We start from the raw sequence: 19,142 nt of genomic DNA on the forward strand, positions 1-19,142 counted from the left end.
AGACTGTATAGCCGAATGATACCCCCGGTTGTCTTCGGAGACTCGACGCCAATCCTGTAAAATTCAAGATAAATATGTGAATTCTTATTTTAGGGTAGAATGACCCAATATGTCCTATTTTAGGGTGGACGAACCCAAGTATCCTATTTTAGGGTGGAAGAACCCGATATCCTATTTTAGGGTGGAAGAACCTGATATGTCCTATTTTAGGGTGGACGAACCCAAGTATCCTATTTTAGGGTGGAAGAACCCGATATGTCCTATTTTAGGGTGGACGAACCCAAGTATCCTATTTTAGGGTGGAAGAACCCGATATGTCCTATTTTAGGGTGGACGAACCCAAGTATGACTCCGGTTGTTTTCGAGGACATGATGCATATGCCGTGTGAGGCATTTAAAGAAATGATATCCTATTAAAGGCGGACGAGCCTAAAGTGTCTTATTTTAGGGTGGACGAACCCAAACATGTCTCCGGTTGTTTTCGAGGACATGATGCATATGCCGTGTGAGGCATTTAAAGAAATGATATCCTATTAAAGGCGGACGAGCCTAAAGTGTCCTATTAAAGGCGGACAATCCTAAAGTGTCCTATTAAAGGCGGACGAGCCTAAAGTGTCTAGTAATCCTCGGAGTGTGATATTGATGCCTCCAGCTGTCTTCGGAGATGCCTTCAGCTGTCTTTGGAAACTTAACGATGATTCCTGCAAAGTTCAGAGTAAAATGGTTAAAGCTGGTAAAGTATATGATAAAATAATTGATAAAGTATGGAGTAAAGTGGTGGAATAGTCGTCTGGCTTATGATGTTGATGGTATCGTGACAGGCCAAATTTAGGACACGTAATCCTGATTTAATTCGCCTTCAATCTTGTCAACCTACAAAAACAGGTGTATAAAGTTATAAAATTATTTTGATAAAAAATAAATTAAAAGATAAGATTGGAAGTAAAGCCGTATGGCTTTTGAGGCGAGGCCACAATGGCCCTGATTGATAGACTTGACTGTTGATCTCGCGATTTTAAGTTCCTGCACTCAAAGAAAAATTCTTAGTTTGGGAGGGGGAAGTTGATTCGCGTTGACTCGAAGCTTGACGTTGTTGGCGCTCCATTTGTCTTATTTGTTTGGATCTTGTGATCTCCGTTTAAGCCTCGGTAGCTGACCAGTAGTGAAAATGATCGAAAGGAATTATTCATTCGGAAGGTAGGTATATAAGTATATGTATAAGGAAATGTAACTATATGTATATAAGTTGTGAAATATGTAAATGTAAGTGTATGTATAGATATATGTAAATATATGTAAGTTGTAAAATATTCTGCCAACTTCGGACTGTGACATTTCTAAAGCCATTGGTTTATAATATTTCCTGTCTGATAGCTTTAATCTTGTCAATGTCCCCGTTCTATATTTTTTCTCAAAAAAATATGCCCCAGTTTTGGTTCTGAAGGGTATACTAAATTTATGTTGCGGTGTGACCGAACCTTATATAGGTTGCCTACGTATCCGCCGAGGAATCAGGTCAGAACGTAGTTCATAGGGTATATAAGAATGGTTTAAAATTTCTAATAAGGGGACCGAACCCGATATGGATTGCCTACGTATCCCACCAAAGGAATCAGGTCAGCGTAGTTCTATTATACAAATGGTAAAGGATTTGTTGGATTTTTATCTAAGCGTGACGGACCTGTATGTTGATAGTCTACGAATCCCGCCGAGGGAATCAGGCTATATGTAGTTCTCCTTGTATAAGGATTTTTGAATTTTCTATTATAATACAACCGAACCCTATATGGGCTGCCTACGTATCCCACCACGGGAATCAGGTTGGAACGTAGTTCGTATGTATGCAAATGGGAAAAATTCTAACCTAGTATGACCGAGTCCCTATGTGGGCTGCCTACGTATCCACCGAGGAATCAGGTCAAGCGTAGTTCGCACTGTTTTTAAAGGAAGGGTTGCAAACTAGGCTGTCTAACCTAATATTGTCTTTCAATGTCTTCTTGACTTGCTAGCTTTCAGGCTTATGTCATCACCTATCGGTTATTTCAATTTCTTTCGAATGGAATCTTGTCTTGTCCCTTAGTTTTCTTTGTTACTCTCTCAGGATGTATGTTGTCTATTCGTTCATTTTATGTCACAATCGTAGAGTTGATAGTTTTGATAAATAAAGTAGAAAATAACAATAATAGATGATTAAGGAAAATTAGAAATGCATTCATTGTTTTTGCAATTTAAACTTCCGAACGATGAGGCAAAGCAAAAAGAGTTTTGTGGCACGATTTAAGCCTCAATTTTAAAATCGTGCTATTTCTAAAGTTTTCTACATGTTCAAACTACCAAGACTCCCGGAGTAGGAATCCAATTCTCCAATGTCTCTCCTGGTTCGGCATCCCGGATGGTCGGTGTCTCGGTGTCAACATGAATCAACTTTTGGGGATTAAATGAAAGAAACGTAAAGTGCAAACAATGTTAGTCTCATTAACATATGTCTAGGTAAAGTCATGATCACGTAAAGTCAAGTAAGGCATGTAGCAAATAATTTATCAAATAGAGTCAAACAAGTTATCAAACAAATGTAAACGATTATATCAAAAATAATAACGCGTCCTAATATGCATGTGACCTCTTTGTGCCAGAGGCAGGCCTAACGTTTGTTTGAAGGGTAAAGTGTGCCATAATACGTTATCCCATTGCTTTGATTAATTAAACAAATTCTATTTCCCCAAAATAAAGTACAAAAATATTTATTACATGTCAAATGAATACAACATTGAGTGTTTCCTAATCTAAGTAAAGTAAATATGACATCTAGCTCCATTTTGTGATGCCCTTGGTCTTCGTCATTTGTTGATCACGGACGTACTCTAATGTGAAGTCCATACCTGTCATAGAAATGTTAGTCATTCCCTCCCTCCTAAAGTTTAATTAATTAGAGCAAATAGTCAATATTTAGGCACAATTATCCTTCAAACATGCACATAAAGTATGATTGGTGTCACTCGGGGTCGTGAACCCGCTTGGACGTTTGGGTAAAGTCGTCTAATGGATTTAATACACCAAGGGTATTAAACCTCCTAGGTCATAAAATGTATGCTCTTAATAAAGGGTGTTGGTTTAGCTCTATCTTAAGCTGACTAAGAGTGGGTTTACTAGACGCAAGGTTCCCGAGCGGACTACTCGAGTGAGAAGGCTACGCGGTCCCCGTTAGTCAGGCACCCCGCGCATACGCCAACTCTCCTAAAATTTGGATTCTATGAAACATATTTGCGGGTGCGCAAAACACACCTCGCGTGTACGTGTGATAGTGTGAGTTTCCAGAAGTGGAAGAAATATGAACGGAATGACAGTTTATCAAAGCAGTAACACATAAACAATTTATATCAAACAAACAGTTTATATCAACAAACAATTAATAGCATGTAAAAAACAGTTAACAAATAAATAAAGTAATTTCAAATAAGCACACAAAGCCTATTAGACTAAGTCCGTTATGGTTAGAACCTAAGTGATTCCCCAGCAGAGTCGCCAAGCTGTCACACCCCATTTTAACCGCGGAGAGTTAAAGTTAGGAGTACAACATATTGGGGATTCCTATTTTTGTTTGGTTTAAGGAGTCGCCACCTAATTATTTACGGTGAATTAGGACACCTAAAGTTTATTAAAGTTATTTTCTAAAGTTAGCTCTGTTTAAGGTCTGCGAAACTTAAGATCCTAGGTAAGGGTTCAATTAGTCTAAAGGGAATGTATTAGGCACCCTTTAAGACCCATTAACAATGGTTAACCGACCGGACTTATGATTAATTAGGCTGAGTGTAAATGTAATGTTTAAATGTTTAAGAAAATACCTTATAAGTATTCCTAAAGTTATTTAAAGTAAAACTTAGTTTAATTAAAATAAACTAAAAAACAGGACATGTGATGTTTATATGTATTTAAAGAAAAGTGAGTTATGCCGACTCACAAATTAAAAGAGTTATTGTAAGATTAATGTTTAAATAAATTTTAAAGGTTTCATATAAAGACTAATAGTTTAATATATATATATGTAAGGATTGTTTTAACAAATATACGTTTGAAGCGTTAAAAAAGAGCTAAAGTGAAAGAGTTATTCGTTAAATTAGTTTGCCTTTTTATTTCTCAAATGAGTTAGCATTAGTGTCAAATATGTAATATTTTAAATTTATAAGATAGTAAGAGCAAATCTTGATTCTTTTAACTCAAATAAATATGAATTTGCGCTATTGAAGATCAATTATTCTAAAAATTAAATATTATGGATACCATAAATGATTTCTAATAATATAAAAAGAAGCAAATGAAACTCTGTGGAATTGATTATTATTAGCTTTCCTTAAATTACTACCCATTATTAAATTAAACTCCACTAATTTGCTAAAGTTCATCTAGATTAATAAACAAAAGTGTTAGTCACACAACACAAATTAAATGCACAAAGATAACAATAGAAGAGTGAAGAAGTTAAATGGGCTCCAGCCCATTTTTATAACTGCTGTAACTAAGCTACTGTTGGGTTATGGCCCAGTCATTTTGGACTTCTGTGGCTGTCTGTTTGCTGTTGACATTGATTGGGCTTTGGCCCAAATTTTATTTCCTTGTTTGGCTGTAGGTTGGCTGACTTGAAAGAGAAATTGCGTTGGGTTTTAGCCCAACACCGAATGCGGGAGATGACGAGTCCCTTTGACTCGTATGCGAGATCATCATGCATAAAAAGGAAAAGAAAAGGATTAGTATACGATCAACGGATAACGTTAAACATGTGAGGTATAAACTCGAAAAAATCAACAGATTGTATACATACTGCGTATATTTTAGTATATTTGGAATATACCTTATGTATACGTAGGTATACAACCTCAGTACCTTAACAGTATTAGAGCATTTATAACACTTAAGGAACACAATCTGCCCAGTAGCAGCAGTGCACATTGCAAGAAGAAATTATATAAGATACTAAGGCGAACAGCATCTGCATAGCAGTGGCTGCAAGTGAAGAAGGAAACGAGGATGTGGACTGCTTATCAGCACAAGAGACAGATCAAATGCAGCTCAAATACTCACTATGCCAAGTAGAGTGAAAGCCATAATGGAAGCATATTAGACAAGTAATGGTAAATGAAAAGAATGAGGCATGGATGTGGGATGCACATGGTATACTTGCAATATAAGGATCACAAAATTGAATAGGCAGTAACGCGACGGATCTGATCGAAGTAGCAACTACACAGTTTGTACATGCAACGACTAATCCTCAAAATGCAGCAGTAAATATAACAAATTGCAACAGCTGCTTCAGTCCAAAAATATGACAACACAGATTAAAAATGAGGAGAACTAAGGGGTCACCACCATCCTATTTCAAATGCCGCGACAAGTTCCAAAGATTTCAAGAACCTTGGACAGGCAGACTATTGAAAGGAGCAAACCATATCAGTCATCCAAAGCACATAAGTCACAAGGTGAGCCAATTCTAATATCATTAAGGTGTGCCTAAGGTCACTAAGCATACTCATACACAAAATTAATTTGTAGATAAGGGAAATGGGGAAGGGATACACATATGCATAAGAAGAGCAAATAAACAGAGAGAACAGGAAAGCATTTCGGAATACATGGTGCAGGGCCTTGACAGCATGAGTATAAGGTCCCAAAGTTCCAAGACAAGTGCCCCAAGAATCAGGACACTGGACCAATTGATCATACGAGGCACAAAGGAAAATTAAGTGAAAGTAAGCATTCAAAAAAAAGGCAGAGGAAAACATTCAGATATAATGGTCATAGCAAAACCAGACAAGTATGAATGCAAATGGTCCAATTAAAACTCAGCAGAATAGGCAAGTGGGTCAATGAGCAGAATAGGCAAGTGAGATCAATGCTACCTATTCAAGTAAGGGAGTGTTAAGGCAAGTAAGACATAGGAAAACACAATGAGGAAAAAAAAAACAACTCAAGCCACACGATGATTCTGTAGTAAGTTAATCCCAAGTGAAAAGCATAGATGGGTCTTAAGTTCAGAATCTAGACAGTCAAACAACCTCTCCAGGTACTAGTTAACACATAAGCCTAAGTCCAATGCTACTGTAGACACATATGATCCCATATGAGTCAAATTGAGGGAGCAACAAAATCATGATATACCACAAGAGAAATGTTTCAGGTGGGCAGGATTGATGATGAGGTTACCAGAGAGATACCATACACTTAAGTAGCCCAGATAATAATGCAATGAGCATGAAACATGGCCTTGTTAACAGGAAATAGAAACTTAGTGAATGAAGACATGAGATGTGGATAATGACATACAAGGTGACACACATAGAATGTAGGTAGAGTAAGATGTTTTAAAACAGTGCAAGGGTTGAATCAAGATATAACATCAAGCATGCTGCCTGAGTGTTCTCAGCGGCTCTGACTAAACAAGATATCCAACCAGCACAATGTAATCAAACTAATCACTTACACAAGTAAACAGATTCCTAATGGACAGTACGCTAGTGCAGGAGTATAAATAACATACCCTTCTATACTTTACATAAGCTCACACAAATCCAAACAGGTATAATCATGAGTTAAACAAATTAATGACTAGCTTACCCTTTTCGAACTCAACATAAACAAATGTCATATAAAGTAATACCAAATGAAAAAATTTCACATTATCAAAGGACTTGCATACAACACAAAAGGGCAAAATGACATTTGTTTCAACCATAGAGGACTGATTTATCATGCGAATTTAAACACAAAGATCAATTAGAGTGACATATGCAAACTGGACTGGACTAAGCAATACCCTCCACATTATTGAAGTTTAAACTAGTCATGTTTTCATAATTACGAGTCAATATAGAATTATGATTCAGCTAACAGAACCAACATAACATTTCTAAGCTACTCCAATATCCAACAGGATCTATGGACTATACCAATAGCGTCTTAAATCGTACTAACTTCATGTAAACAGGTTATAGGTGTCTGAAACCAATTAAAACTGAGCATAAGCGAGTGTCAATGAACTCCCAAAGGTTATGCTAACCCACAACAGACTTGAGCAATTAAAATATCTAATCCGAGCCCAGGTTAAATCTATGCAATCGTCAACCACCAATAACTTAACAATAATAATTAAACCTAAAACAAACTTATTAAGACTGACTGTATATTAATCTAAACAAACACAAATATACAAATATACGAACATAGGCACTGAATTAAAAGCATGATGCTAAGGAGGAAGGTTTACCTTTTTGTGGTACAGTGAACTGAGGCGTCGGGGTCTCGAATCTATGCTCGAACTCGAACGAACCCGATTAGAGTAATTAAAGTTTCAAAACGAAGAAATGAAAATAGAGTAATTGTTCCCCCCACGACTAAAGTTCACCGGGAAAGGAAAATCAAGTGTGAAGCTAGTGGTGTCCCTCCCAATACTGAAAATCTCGTTCTTTCTAAAAAATATGCTGAGTCCTTATTGTTCAAAGTGTAACCTTTTTTTTTGTTTTTGTGGGGAGATTTTTTGATTTCAGAGCTTGGAATTTTTCGGTCCGTTTCTTGATCTCCCCTTTTTTCGATCTGTTTTCTTGTTGATTTGTCTAAGTTGATTGGCCTCTTTTTTTTCGTTCTGTCCAGCCATCCCCCCCCCCCCCTTTTCGATGTCCTCTCCTCTGTCTTTATAGAGTGGGGAGAGAGAGGAGCGGTGTGGGGTAAGGAGGAGCGAGGAAGCGGCGATGATGATGATGAAAGGGAGAAAGGGTAGGGTAGAGGAGTGGGGTAGCGAGTGAGTGGAGAAAGAGGATGAGTGGGGAGGAGCGTGGTGTGGGGTAAGGAGGAGTGGGGAACGTGGGGTAGCGGTGTGCGGCGGTGAAGGAGAAAGAGAGAGGAGTGAGCGGCGGAGGATAGAGAGAGAGAGAGAGGAGGCGGAGAAAGAAAAGAAAAGAAAGAGAAATGAGGTTAAAGAGAGAGAGGGAGGCAGAAAGAAAAGAAAAAAGGGAAAATGATGAATTAGGGGTTTAGGGTAAAATAAGTGGGCTGGACCGGGTCTGATAATTTTTGGGCTGCGTAGGGAAATAATGTGGTTTGGTTGAATTAATTAGAGTACGGGCTGATAATTTGGGGCCATTTATTTGGCTGAAATTGTTGACCCTTCATCCTCTATTTTAATTATTCTTGGGTCTCTAATTTAACAACTAGTACAATATATACTATATGAGGACAATAATTAATATGTAAAAAATAAGGATTTAACAAGGTGTTGTTCTGTGATTAATTTAAACGAGTCCAAACCCGAAAAAATGAAAATGATGGCGAACATTTCAAATTTGTGATAAAGTAATGCTCGTAATGTTGAAAATAAAAGTAGTGAAAATAATAGTAGTGAAAAATAAAATATTTAGCTTGTCAATAAATTTAGAAACTCCGAGTAAATAAAATAAAAGAGGGACAAAATTTGGTGTCAACAGATTAAGTATTGGAGCAAGTTGTGTGAGTTGAAATTCTTCAAATACAAGGTATGTTCTTCATCTCATCTCTTGTGTTAAGTGGATGTAAAGGTTTAGCAAGTCTAAAAAAATGGAAAGAGTTATGGGAAAAAGTTCAAATATGAATATTGATGATATTTTGAGTGTAAATTAACTTGAACTATAATTGTTAGCATATTATGAGTATAATCTTGTTATGAAGGGTAGTAACGATGTTGAGAAAGTGTTGTATACAAGAGTACAAGGGGTTGTATTGAATTTATTGTTATGGATTGTTTATTGAAAGAAGTTTTGGGATGGAATTGAGTATAATTTGAATATAATCTTTTGATTATGGAATTGTTGATATTGTGATCTTGGGAGTTGTTTATCATATGGAGGAAGTCGTTGGAACAAAGGAAATGCTGCCCAATTTCCGTTATCTTATTTATTAATTTAGTTTGACCATATGAGCGTTTTAGTGACTTACTTTTAGCGCGAATCATCTTGCATGTAGAATCGTGAGCTTCGAGGGGAAACGGTTAGTCGATAAAGTTAAAGAGACACAAAGGTATGTAAGGCTAGTCCCCCTTTCTTTCAAAAGGCATGACTCGTTTATTACTATCTCTATTTACGATTTCCATGACTTTCCTTCATTCCAAAAGTTACAAGTCTATGATTATTAAGAGTCTTCTTATGAGCCAGAGATGGGATATGTTCTATGATAATGATGATGATTCCATAGTTGTTAAACTACATACGACACTCATAATGCTCCTAAGTCTAGAAACACTAGAGGTTCATTATTTCCATGATTCTTGCGATATAATCGATAATGATCCGTATGATGGTAATTCTTACGTTATGACTCCACACATGATTTTCATATTGCCTTTACTCCTAAAATGTTAGATTTCCATGACTCTTAAGGCCCTCACGATGAAGTTGATGAGTGTTCTTCATGACAATGATTACAATGATAATTCCCCTCCTAGAGATACCCAGAGCCTAAAGTTTTAAATGTCCTCGTGAGATGACTGAGCTTACTATATAAGTTTTGACTATATTCATGATAGTTGGCCCCGGTTTATACTATTGTTTCTTCAAAAGTGAGACTTGATAGTGATGATGATCATGATAGTGATAATGAAGTGAGATAGATTAACGATGATGAACATGATGATGATTTCAATTCTAGAAAGGCCCATGGTTTAAAGTTCTTAACGTTCTCATGATATCATTGAGCTTGCTGCAAGATAGTTGTCACACCCCCAACGAGGAGTATGACAGGCTTCGACCCGTAGGCTGAAAGTCACCTGACTTAACCGTTACTTGGACATCACATACCATAACTCAATGAACATCTGCACGCAGAAAATGGCCCAACATAGAAATATTCAATAATTCAATACATATGTACGTCTGCGGACCGGCGAGGTTGCTACAACATCAAGTATATCATAAAGCCGACAAGGTTATCATAAAAATATCAAGAAGCCAAAACAAGGCCAACAAGGCCATACATAATAATTACATATCCCACAATGTCCCATGGGGGTGTGACAGGTACTTTATCCATTTGTTCTTATGATGTCTATGCATTGATCGATCCGGGTTCCACGCTATCTTATATCACACCTTATATTGCTGATAAGTTCGGTATAAAGCCCGAATCTTTGTCCAAGCCTTTCTTGGTTTCTACTCCGGTCGGGGAACCTGTTATTGCAAGACGAATTTATCGTAGGTGTGTGGTTACGATATGTGATCGTGAAACAGTTGCTGATCTAGTGGAGTTAGAAATGGTGGACTTTGACGCTATCATGGGAATGGAATGGCTAGCCTCTTGCTATGCCAATGTTGAATGTTGGTCCAAAACTGTGAAATTTTAGTTTCCGGGTGAACCAGTTCTTAAATGGATGGGAAATACCCCAGCACCAAAGGGTAGGTTTATTTCCTACCTTAAGGTGCGAAAAATGATTTCCAAAGGGTATATTTATCATTTGGTTCGAGTTAGGAGCACTGAAGCTGAACCGCCAACTTTGCAATCCGTTCCTGTAGTTAATGAATTTCAGGATGTATTCCCCGATGAATTACCAGGCCTCCCTCCCGAAAGGGAAATTGAATTTGCGATTGATGTGTATCCGGACACTCAACCCATCTCTATTCCCCCTTATCGTATATCCCCCGCCGAGTTGCGCGAATTGAAAGTGCAATTGCAGGACTTGTTAGACAAGGGCTTCATTAGGCCCAGTACTTCTCCGTGGGGAGCACCGGTATTATTTGTGCGCAAGAAGGATAGCTCACTAAGAATGTGTATTGACTACCGACAGTTGAATAAGACGACTATCAAGAACAAATATCCATTGCCTAGAATTGATGATTTGTTTGACCAGCTACAAGGTGATAAATGCTTCTCGAAGATTGATTTAAGGTCAGGGTATCATCAGCAACGAGTAAAAGGGGAAGACATTCCGAAGACAACTTTCCGAACAAGATACGGGCATTTTGAATTCTTAGTTACGTCTTTCGGATTGACAAATGCTCCTGCGGCGTTTATGGTGCTAATGAACACCATATTCCGACCCGTCTTGGATATTTTTGTTATTGTATTCATTGACTATATCTTGGTATATTCTCGTTCAGAGAGGGAACATGCTGATCACCTTCGAAAGGTGTTGCAAACATTGCGAAATCAAAGGTTGTATGCCAAATTTTCCAAATGTGAATTTTGGCTAACTTCAGTGGCTTTTCTAGGCCATATTGTGTCCGATGAAGGTATTAAAGTTGATGATCGGACGATTGAAGCCGTTAAGAACTAGCCTCGACCAACAACCGCTTCGGAAGTTCGAAGTTTCTTGGGTCTTGCTGGATATTATCAAAGATTTGTAGAGGGATTTTCTTCTATAGCAGCTCCCCTTACGAAATTAACTCAGAAGGGGGCCAAGTTTCAATGGTCAGAAGCGTGCGAGCGGAGTTTCCAGAAATTGAAAGATAAGTTGATATCTGCCCTTGTCCTCACCCTTCCAGGAGGCACCGAGGGTTACACTGTATACTGTGATGCGTCACGCACCGGTCTGGGTTGTGTGTTTATGCAAAATGGTAAGGTGATTGCTTATGCCTCCCGACAACTACGGAAGCATGAGCAAAATTATCCAACCCATGATCTAGAGCTGGCGGCAGTGATTCACGCTCTAAAGATATGGCGGCATTATTTATATGGAGTTCATGTCGATATCTATACGGACCATAAAATCCTTCAATATATATTTAGGCAAAAGGAATTGAATTTGAGGCAACGAAGATGGATCGAATTGCTAAAAGATTACGATGCTGAGATCTTATATCACCCCGGCAAAGCGAATGTGGTAGTTGATGCCCTAAGTCGCAAATCAATGGGAAGTCTATTGTATGTGCCAGCAGAAAAATTGGAAATGACCAGAGAACTTCATTGCTTAGCAAATTTGGGAGTTCGCTTACTAGATTCGGAAGACACTGGAATTGCTTTACAGAATATATCCCAATCGACTCTTGCCTCAGATGTCAAGACTCAACAGTATGAAGATCCAGTTTTAATTAACATTAAGGAGGGAGTGCAACAAAATAAGATCTCAGCCTTCGAACTGGATTCAAATGGGTTCCTCAAACATCGAGGTCGTTTGTGCGTTCCAGATGTAACTGGGCTTCGGGACAAGATCATGTCAGAATTTCATTACTCCCGGTATTCAATTCATCCCGGGTCCACCAAGATGTATCATGACCTCAAGGGCTTTTACTGGTGGAATGATATGAAGAAAGATATTGCTAACTTTGTAGCTCAATGCCCCACTTGCCAACAGGTGAAGATCGAGCATCAGAAACCCAGTGGCTTATTACAAGAAATAGAGATCCCAGCATGGAAGTGGGAAGTGATTAATATGGATTTTGTCACGGGATTGCCCCGTTCTCGCCGCAGATTCGATTCTATTTAGGTGATTGTTGATAGGTTAACTAAATCAGCTCATTTCTTGCCAGTAAGAACTACCTATACTGCTGAAGACTATGCTAAGCTATATCTTAAGGAGATTGTGTGCCTTCATGGCATTCCGCTGTCAATTATTTTAGACAGAGGCGCACAGTTTACAGCAAGGTTCTGGAAATATTTTCAGGAAAGTCTTGGCACTCGAGTAAATCTTAGTACAGCCTTCCATCCGCAGTCAGACGGGCAAGCTGAGCGGACTATTCAGACCTTAGAAGATATGTTACGAGCTTGTGTATTGGATTTCCAAGGAAGTTGAGATGATCATTTTCCTTTGATAGAATTTGCTTATAACAATAACTATCATGCCAGTATCAAAATGGCTCCGTATGAAGCTCTTTATGGTAGGAAGTGTAGGTCTCCTGCCGGTTGGTTTGAAGTCGGAGAAGCAAACTTATTTGGGCCAGACCTTGTTCATCAGGCTATTGAAAAGGTAAAGCTTATTAAAAAATGATTGCGTGCAGCTCAGAGTCGTTAGAAATCTTATGCAGGTGTACGACGACGAGAATTAGAATTTCAGGTAGGTGATTGGGTGTTTCTGAAGATATCACCTATGAAGGGTGTGATGCGGTTTGGTAAGAAAGGAAAACTTAATCCCCGATATATTGGACCTTATCAAATCATTCGAAGGGTAGCCCAGGTGGCTTATGAATTAGAGCTGCCATCAGAGCTACAAGCGGTTCATCCAGTTTTCCATGTGTCCATGCTTAGGAAGTGTATGGGATATCCATCCAGAATCGTATCTGTTGACGATATACAAGTTATAGAATATCTGACAAATTAGTATCAGAGTAGTTCCGTCCTAGGGATGTCCATGAGACGTGTCCAGTAGAGTCCTGGTTATCGATATGTCGTGCATCATATCTATAGCTAGGAGGCTATAGGACATTTAGAAAGATACTTTTCTTCATGATCTAGATCGTGCGATAGATCCAAGTTAAGAATACAGCTATCTAATCCTTCCGTGTTTAATTTTCAACGATGCCTCCGAGGAAGAAGAAAGTCAGTAGTATACTGGGCACTGCTGGGGAAGGCCCGAGCCTTGTACCGCCACCTGAGTTAGGGCATAGCGAGGCTCAGAGCGCTACCCCCTCGCATGCTACCTCTACTCAATCTGGTGCAGAAGAGCAAGATAGGGCCCCAGACCCTCCGGCTCCTCAGCCTCCAGCTCCTCACCCCGCTGCTACAGAACAGGACTTGCGAGACGCGGTCCAGTTATTGACTAGATTGGTGGCTGCTCAAACTCAGCGGCAGGCTGGCCTTCCGGATAGGGCTGTTAGTTCCCGTGTACGTGATTTTTATACCTTGGACCCTCCGGTGTTCACGGGGACAAACCCGAAGGATGACCCTTAGAATTTTATAGATCGAATGGGCTGCGCTTTGAGGGTAATGCATGTTTCTGACACAGAATCAGTGGAGTTAGCTTCTCATAGACTGTGGGATGTCGCCGCGGTATGGTATGAGTCTCTGCAGCAATCGAGAGGGTCGAACGCACCTCTAGCAGTATGGTCAGAATTCACCAGGGCCTTTCTGGATCATTATCTGCCCGCTGAGGTTCGCAGAGCTAGAGCTGATGAATTTCTATTGCTTCGCCAGAATAATATGAGCGTTCGGGAATATAGTTTGAAGTTTAACTCCTTAGCTAGATATGTCCCGGCGATGGTAGCTGAAATGGAAGATAGGGTACATCATTTTGTGACGGGACTTGGGCCTCACTTGATTAAGGATTGTCTGACGGCTTCATTACAGAGTGGTATGGATATTGCTCGTATTCAGGCGTATGGTCAAAATTTGGAGGACCTTGAACGCCGACAGCGGACTGAGCAAGACACGAGTAGGGGCAAGTTATAAGCGGGCTAGATCTGCAGGTTATTCAGGTGCTTATCAGGAAGATTATAGGCCCCATTCTTATAGAAGATCAGATCCTTCAGCGGTTAGTGCACCTTCCAGGTTCCAGAGGCAGCGTTATGATAGACCCACTTATTCTGGACCGAGGCGAAGCTCGAGAGCGTCAGTTCCTTCTTACAGAGGAGAATCTAGCCAGGCAAGGCCTCCCTTGCCTCGTTGTGACCAGTGCGGTAAAGGCCACTCTGGCCAGTGCTGGCAAGGTATGGGGGTGTGTTACTCTTGTGGAAAGCCTGGTCATGTTATGGGAAACTGTTCATCTAGTGGTAGAGGAGGCCCGGCTCAGCTAACAGGTTTAATCGTAGGTTCTTCATCTTCTGTTCGCCCTCCTGGACAAGGTTCTTCTCCAGCCCTATTAGGTAGAGGTAGGGGAAGAGATCAGGTGTCTGCTTCCGGTAGCAACCAAAATCGTATTTATGCACTTGCAGGACGGCAGGATCTTGAGTCGTTTTCACATGGGGGTGTGACAAGTACTTTATCCATTTGTTCTTATGATGTCTATGCATTGATCGATCCGGGTTCCACGCTATCTTATATCACACCTTATATTGCTGATAAGTTCGGTATAAAGCCTGAATCTTTGTCCAAGCCTTTCTTGGTTTCTACTTCGGTCGGGGAACCTGTTATTGCAAGACGAATTTATCGTAGGTGTGTGGTTACGATATGTGATCGTGAAACAGTTGCTGATCTAGTGGAGTTAGAAATGGTGGAATTTGACGCTATCATGGGAGTGGATTGGCTAGACTCTTGCTATGCCAATGTGGAATGTTGGTCCAAAACTGTGAAATTTCATTTTCCGGGTGAACCAGTTCTTAAATGGACGGGCAATACCCCAGCACCAAATGGTAGGTTTATTTCCTACCTTAAGGCGCGAAATATGATTTCTAAAGGGTATATTTATCATTTGGTTCGAGTTAGGAGCACTGAAGCTGAACCGCCAACTTTGCAATCCGTTCCTGTAGTTAATGAATTTCAGGATGTATTCCCCGATGAATTACCAGGCCTCCCTCCCGAAAGGGAAATTGAATTTGCGATTGATGTGTATCCGGACACTCAACCCATCTCTATTCCCCCTTATCGTATGTCCCCCGCCAAGTTACGCGAATTGAAAGTGCAATTGCAGGACTTGTTAGACAAGGGCTTTATTAGGCCCAGTACTTCTCCGTGGGGAGCACCGGTATTATTTGTGCGCAAGAAGGATAGCTCACTAAGAATGTGTGTTGACTACCGACAGTTGAATAAGGTGACTATCAAGAACACATATCCATTGCCTAGAATTGATGATTTGTTTGACCAGCTACAGGGTGCTAAATGCTTCTCGAAGATTCATTTAAGGTCAGAGTATCATCAGCTACGAGTAAAAGGGGAAGACATTCCGAAGACAGCTTTCCGAACAAGATACGGGCATTTTGAATTCTTAGTTATGTCTTTCGGATTGACAAATGCTCCTGCGGTGTTTATGGTGCTAATGAACACCATATTCCGACCCTTCTTGGATATTTTTGTTATTGTATTTATTGACGATATCATGGTATATTCTCGTTCGGAGAGGGAACATGCTGATCACCTCCGAAAGGTGTTGCAAACATTGCGAAATCAAAGGCTGTATGCCAAATTTTCCAAATGGGAATTTTGGCTAACTTCAGTGGCTTTTCTAGGCCATATTGTGTCCGATGAAGGTATTATAGTTGATGATCGGAAGATTGAAGCCGTTAAGAACTAGCCTCGACCAACAACCGCTTCGGAAGTTCGAAGTTTCTTGGGTCTTGCTGTTGACACCTAATTTTGGCTCGACGTGCTTAAAATTAACGTTTTCGGGGCCCCTGATTCGTTAAAGAGCACGAAATACATTTTTTACACATTTTTACACTTTTTCAATAATTTATTGATGATTATCCTTATTTTAGGAATTTTCTCAATTTATTGTCATTTTTTCAAGAATCATTATTTTGCACATGTACAGCGTAATACTACCATTTTTTGTGAAATTAATTATTGTTTCTCAATTTCATAGCAATACATTTTCATATCATAGACATTAATGTTTATATTTTATACTTGCGTTATTATTTATACAGGTATTAATTAACTATATTTTAGTACAGTCTAACAGTGCATAGAAAATCGGAGTAATTAATTTTTTAACGCAGAGTAAAATCGGATCAAGTCAAGGTTTCATCATTTTTTTTTAAAAAGGGATTAAGGTAAGCATTGAGGAGACAAAAGGGTGCAATCTTCTATTCTTTGGACAAAACAGGGGCCATTTTGCATTATAAGAAAAGGGAGGGGGTATTCATCTTCTACATATATTTACACAAACACACACTTACACAGGAGATATTTTTTTTTTTTTCAGATTATGTTTTCCTTCTTCTCTCCCCTAAACCCTAAACATTTTCTTTCTCCCCCACTTTTCTCTTAGCCGCCGCCGCCATCGGAGATCCGGCGACGCACCCCAAACAACCCCTGCACCTCCTTTTTCGTCTCCCTCTACTCCCTCCGCCAGCCTCCTCCTCTTTCCTTTCTTTTTTTTCTCCTTCACCGACGAGCAGCCAGCAACAGTCACCACCCACCAGTCGCTGCTCCCGTCCCCTTTCCCTTGTTCTTCAAGCTTCAAAAAATGAAAACAAAACCAACCAGTAGCCCTTTCATCTTCTTCACAGCTCTGGTGGACCCAGCAGCCACCACGCCACCAAACCACAAACCCGCTGCCCCACAACTTCATCTTCCTCCATCTACCACCACCATCGTCACTCCGCCCCTCACCGTAAAACCACAACACCAACGACACCACAACCCTCTACTCTCTCTCCTTACTTCTCAAAAAACAGTCGGCCCTACCACCCTTCCACCATCTTCTCCGGTGACGAGCTCGCCGGAGTTCTAGACCAACACCACCAGCCCTTTGCTCCCTCCGTTCTCATCACCAAAAGCCTCCACTACGACACACCCTTATGCCCTCATTTTTTTTTCTCCGTCACAGGCCCAACGCCACCACCAGTGATGTAAGGATATATTTGCTACTCTTGATGGGACTTTATCAAATTTCTATCTAATGATTATTTATCCACCAAGATCTCTGAGGCCTTATTTTTAAATTGTTTTCTTTTTAAAATATAAGGTTATATTGTTAGTGTGGCCCCATTTATGGGGCAAGTGCTTTCAAATTCTGATGAATTTTTGCCCAAGAAATAGTTAGTACTTATAAGTAAATATGATACATGCTTCGTCTCTTTCAATTTAGGTGTTTTAAATGTATACTATATCAAGTATCTTTTTTTTTTTTTTTTTGAACAGATTTAATAAGAAATTAGGACTCTAATCCGTAAAATGGTTAATGTAAAAGCTACATAGATAGTAAATAGTTCATTCTAAAATTTTTTTATTCGCATATTACTCATGAGTTACAAGGGAATTGATTACACTCTAAGTTCTAGTGTGAAAATTACAAATACTTGCCTTGATTCTTGTATCCTATACTCTTAATTTAGTACTACAACAGTAACATATCAACATAGTACACTCTTTACCTAGTATTATATGAATAATTATGAATAATTATGCTCTGCATCAGAATCCGACAAACACTTAAAAGAGTGTCTTTGTACTGCAGCTACAATTAATCGAATAGTTATTGGCCGATGAAGAAATTTCCGTCGATTTCCAAGGCTTTCCATGTACAAAGACGGATTTTTATTTTAAGTTTATTTATTATTTTTTTAATTCATCCGATAATTATTTATTTTCTTACTAACATTTTTTATTAAGTCTCATGCAGGTATCTGAAGTTATTTTTTGGAAGATGACACTCAAAGAAGTTCAAATAGCTTCTTAAATTCTTTGTTTATATATATATATATATATATATATATATATATATATATATATATATATATATATATATATATATATTTTGTTTTTTTTTTTACATTCTTAAATTATGCAAGCATAAAATATAGTGAAACTTTACTTTTTAGGGTGTAGGCTAGTGGTATTTATTTATGATCTGCTTAGGTGATTTAAATTTTATGTGTTTTAGATAAATTAATATTAGACAGTTATTATTTTTGTAGTTAATATTCTGATAGTTATCATGTTTCGCTAGAGTTTTAATTCAATAGCTTAGCACACTTAAGTGAATAAATAGAGTGATTTGCCTCAATATTTAGGCTTTAGAATGTACTCTCATAATTAATTGATTAGGCGTACATACTTATCTAGTTAAATTAGTTAACTCACTTCGAGTGCAAAATAATTTCATATCCATTTTCTTTTTATACCTTTGTCACATACCCAAGTTTCTAAGTTGCACATAACCTTTTTTTTTTAAAAAAGTAATTATTATATCACATATGTAAAAAATACATATTGCACGATTATTTATGTGAATAGTCATATTAGTTATTCTTTAGTCTAACTTCTACTAATTTTTGTAAGTAATAATCAAGTCTTTTTACACATCCCTCGAATAGTTAAATTGGTCCAGCCGGGAACCACATTTGTGGATTCTGAAGGATGCCTAACACCTTCCCTTCGGAATAATTTGAACCCTTACCTAGAATCTCACTTATTTTCGTAGACCATGTTAAGTTGCATATATTAATAATTTATAGGTACCCTAGTATACCTTAAATGCTAGGTGGCGACTCTGTACATAATTAATTCTTTCAGAGTTCCATAAGTTGTGCTTTGTTTAGCCTTCGGTAAAAATGGGGTGCAACACTTGCTGGATATTATCGAAGATTTGTAGAGGG

The 19,142-nt window shown here is 38.8% G+C and overlaps 1 non-coding gene across 1 annotated transcript; it reads left to right on the plus strand.

Moving 5' to 3' along the window:
• Positions 1–17,383: 17,383 nt before the first annotated feature.
• Positions 17,384–17,475, plus strand: LOC132634604 (small nucleolar RNA SNORD24). The gene has a single exon (XR_009580301.1). It is a non-coding gene; the product is annotated as a small nucleolar RNA SNORD24 (small nucleolar RNA).
• Positions 17,476–19,142: the final 1,667 nt, after the last annotated feature.

Source organism: Lycium barbarum, chromosome 3 (genome assembly GCF_019175385.1).
Source record: "Lycium barbarum isolate Lr01 chromosome 3, ASM1917538v2, whole genome shotgun sequence".
NCBI lineage: Eukaryota > Viridiplantae > Streptophyta > Magnoliopsida > Solanales > Solanaceae > Lycium > Lycium barbarum.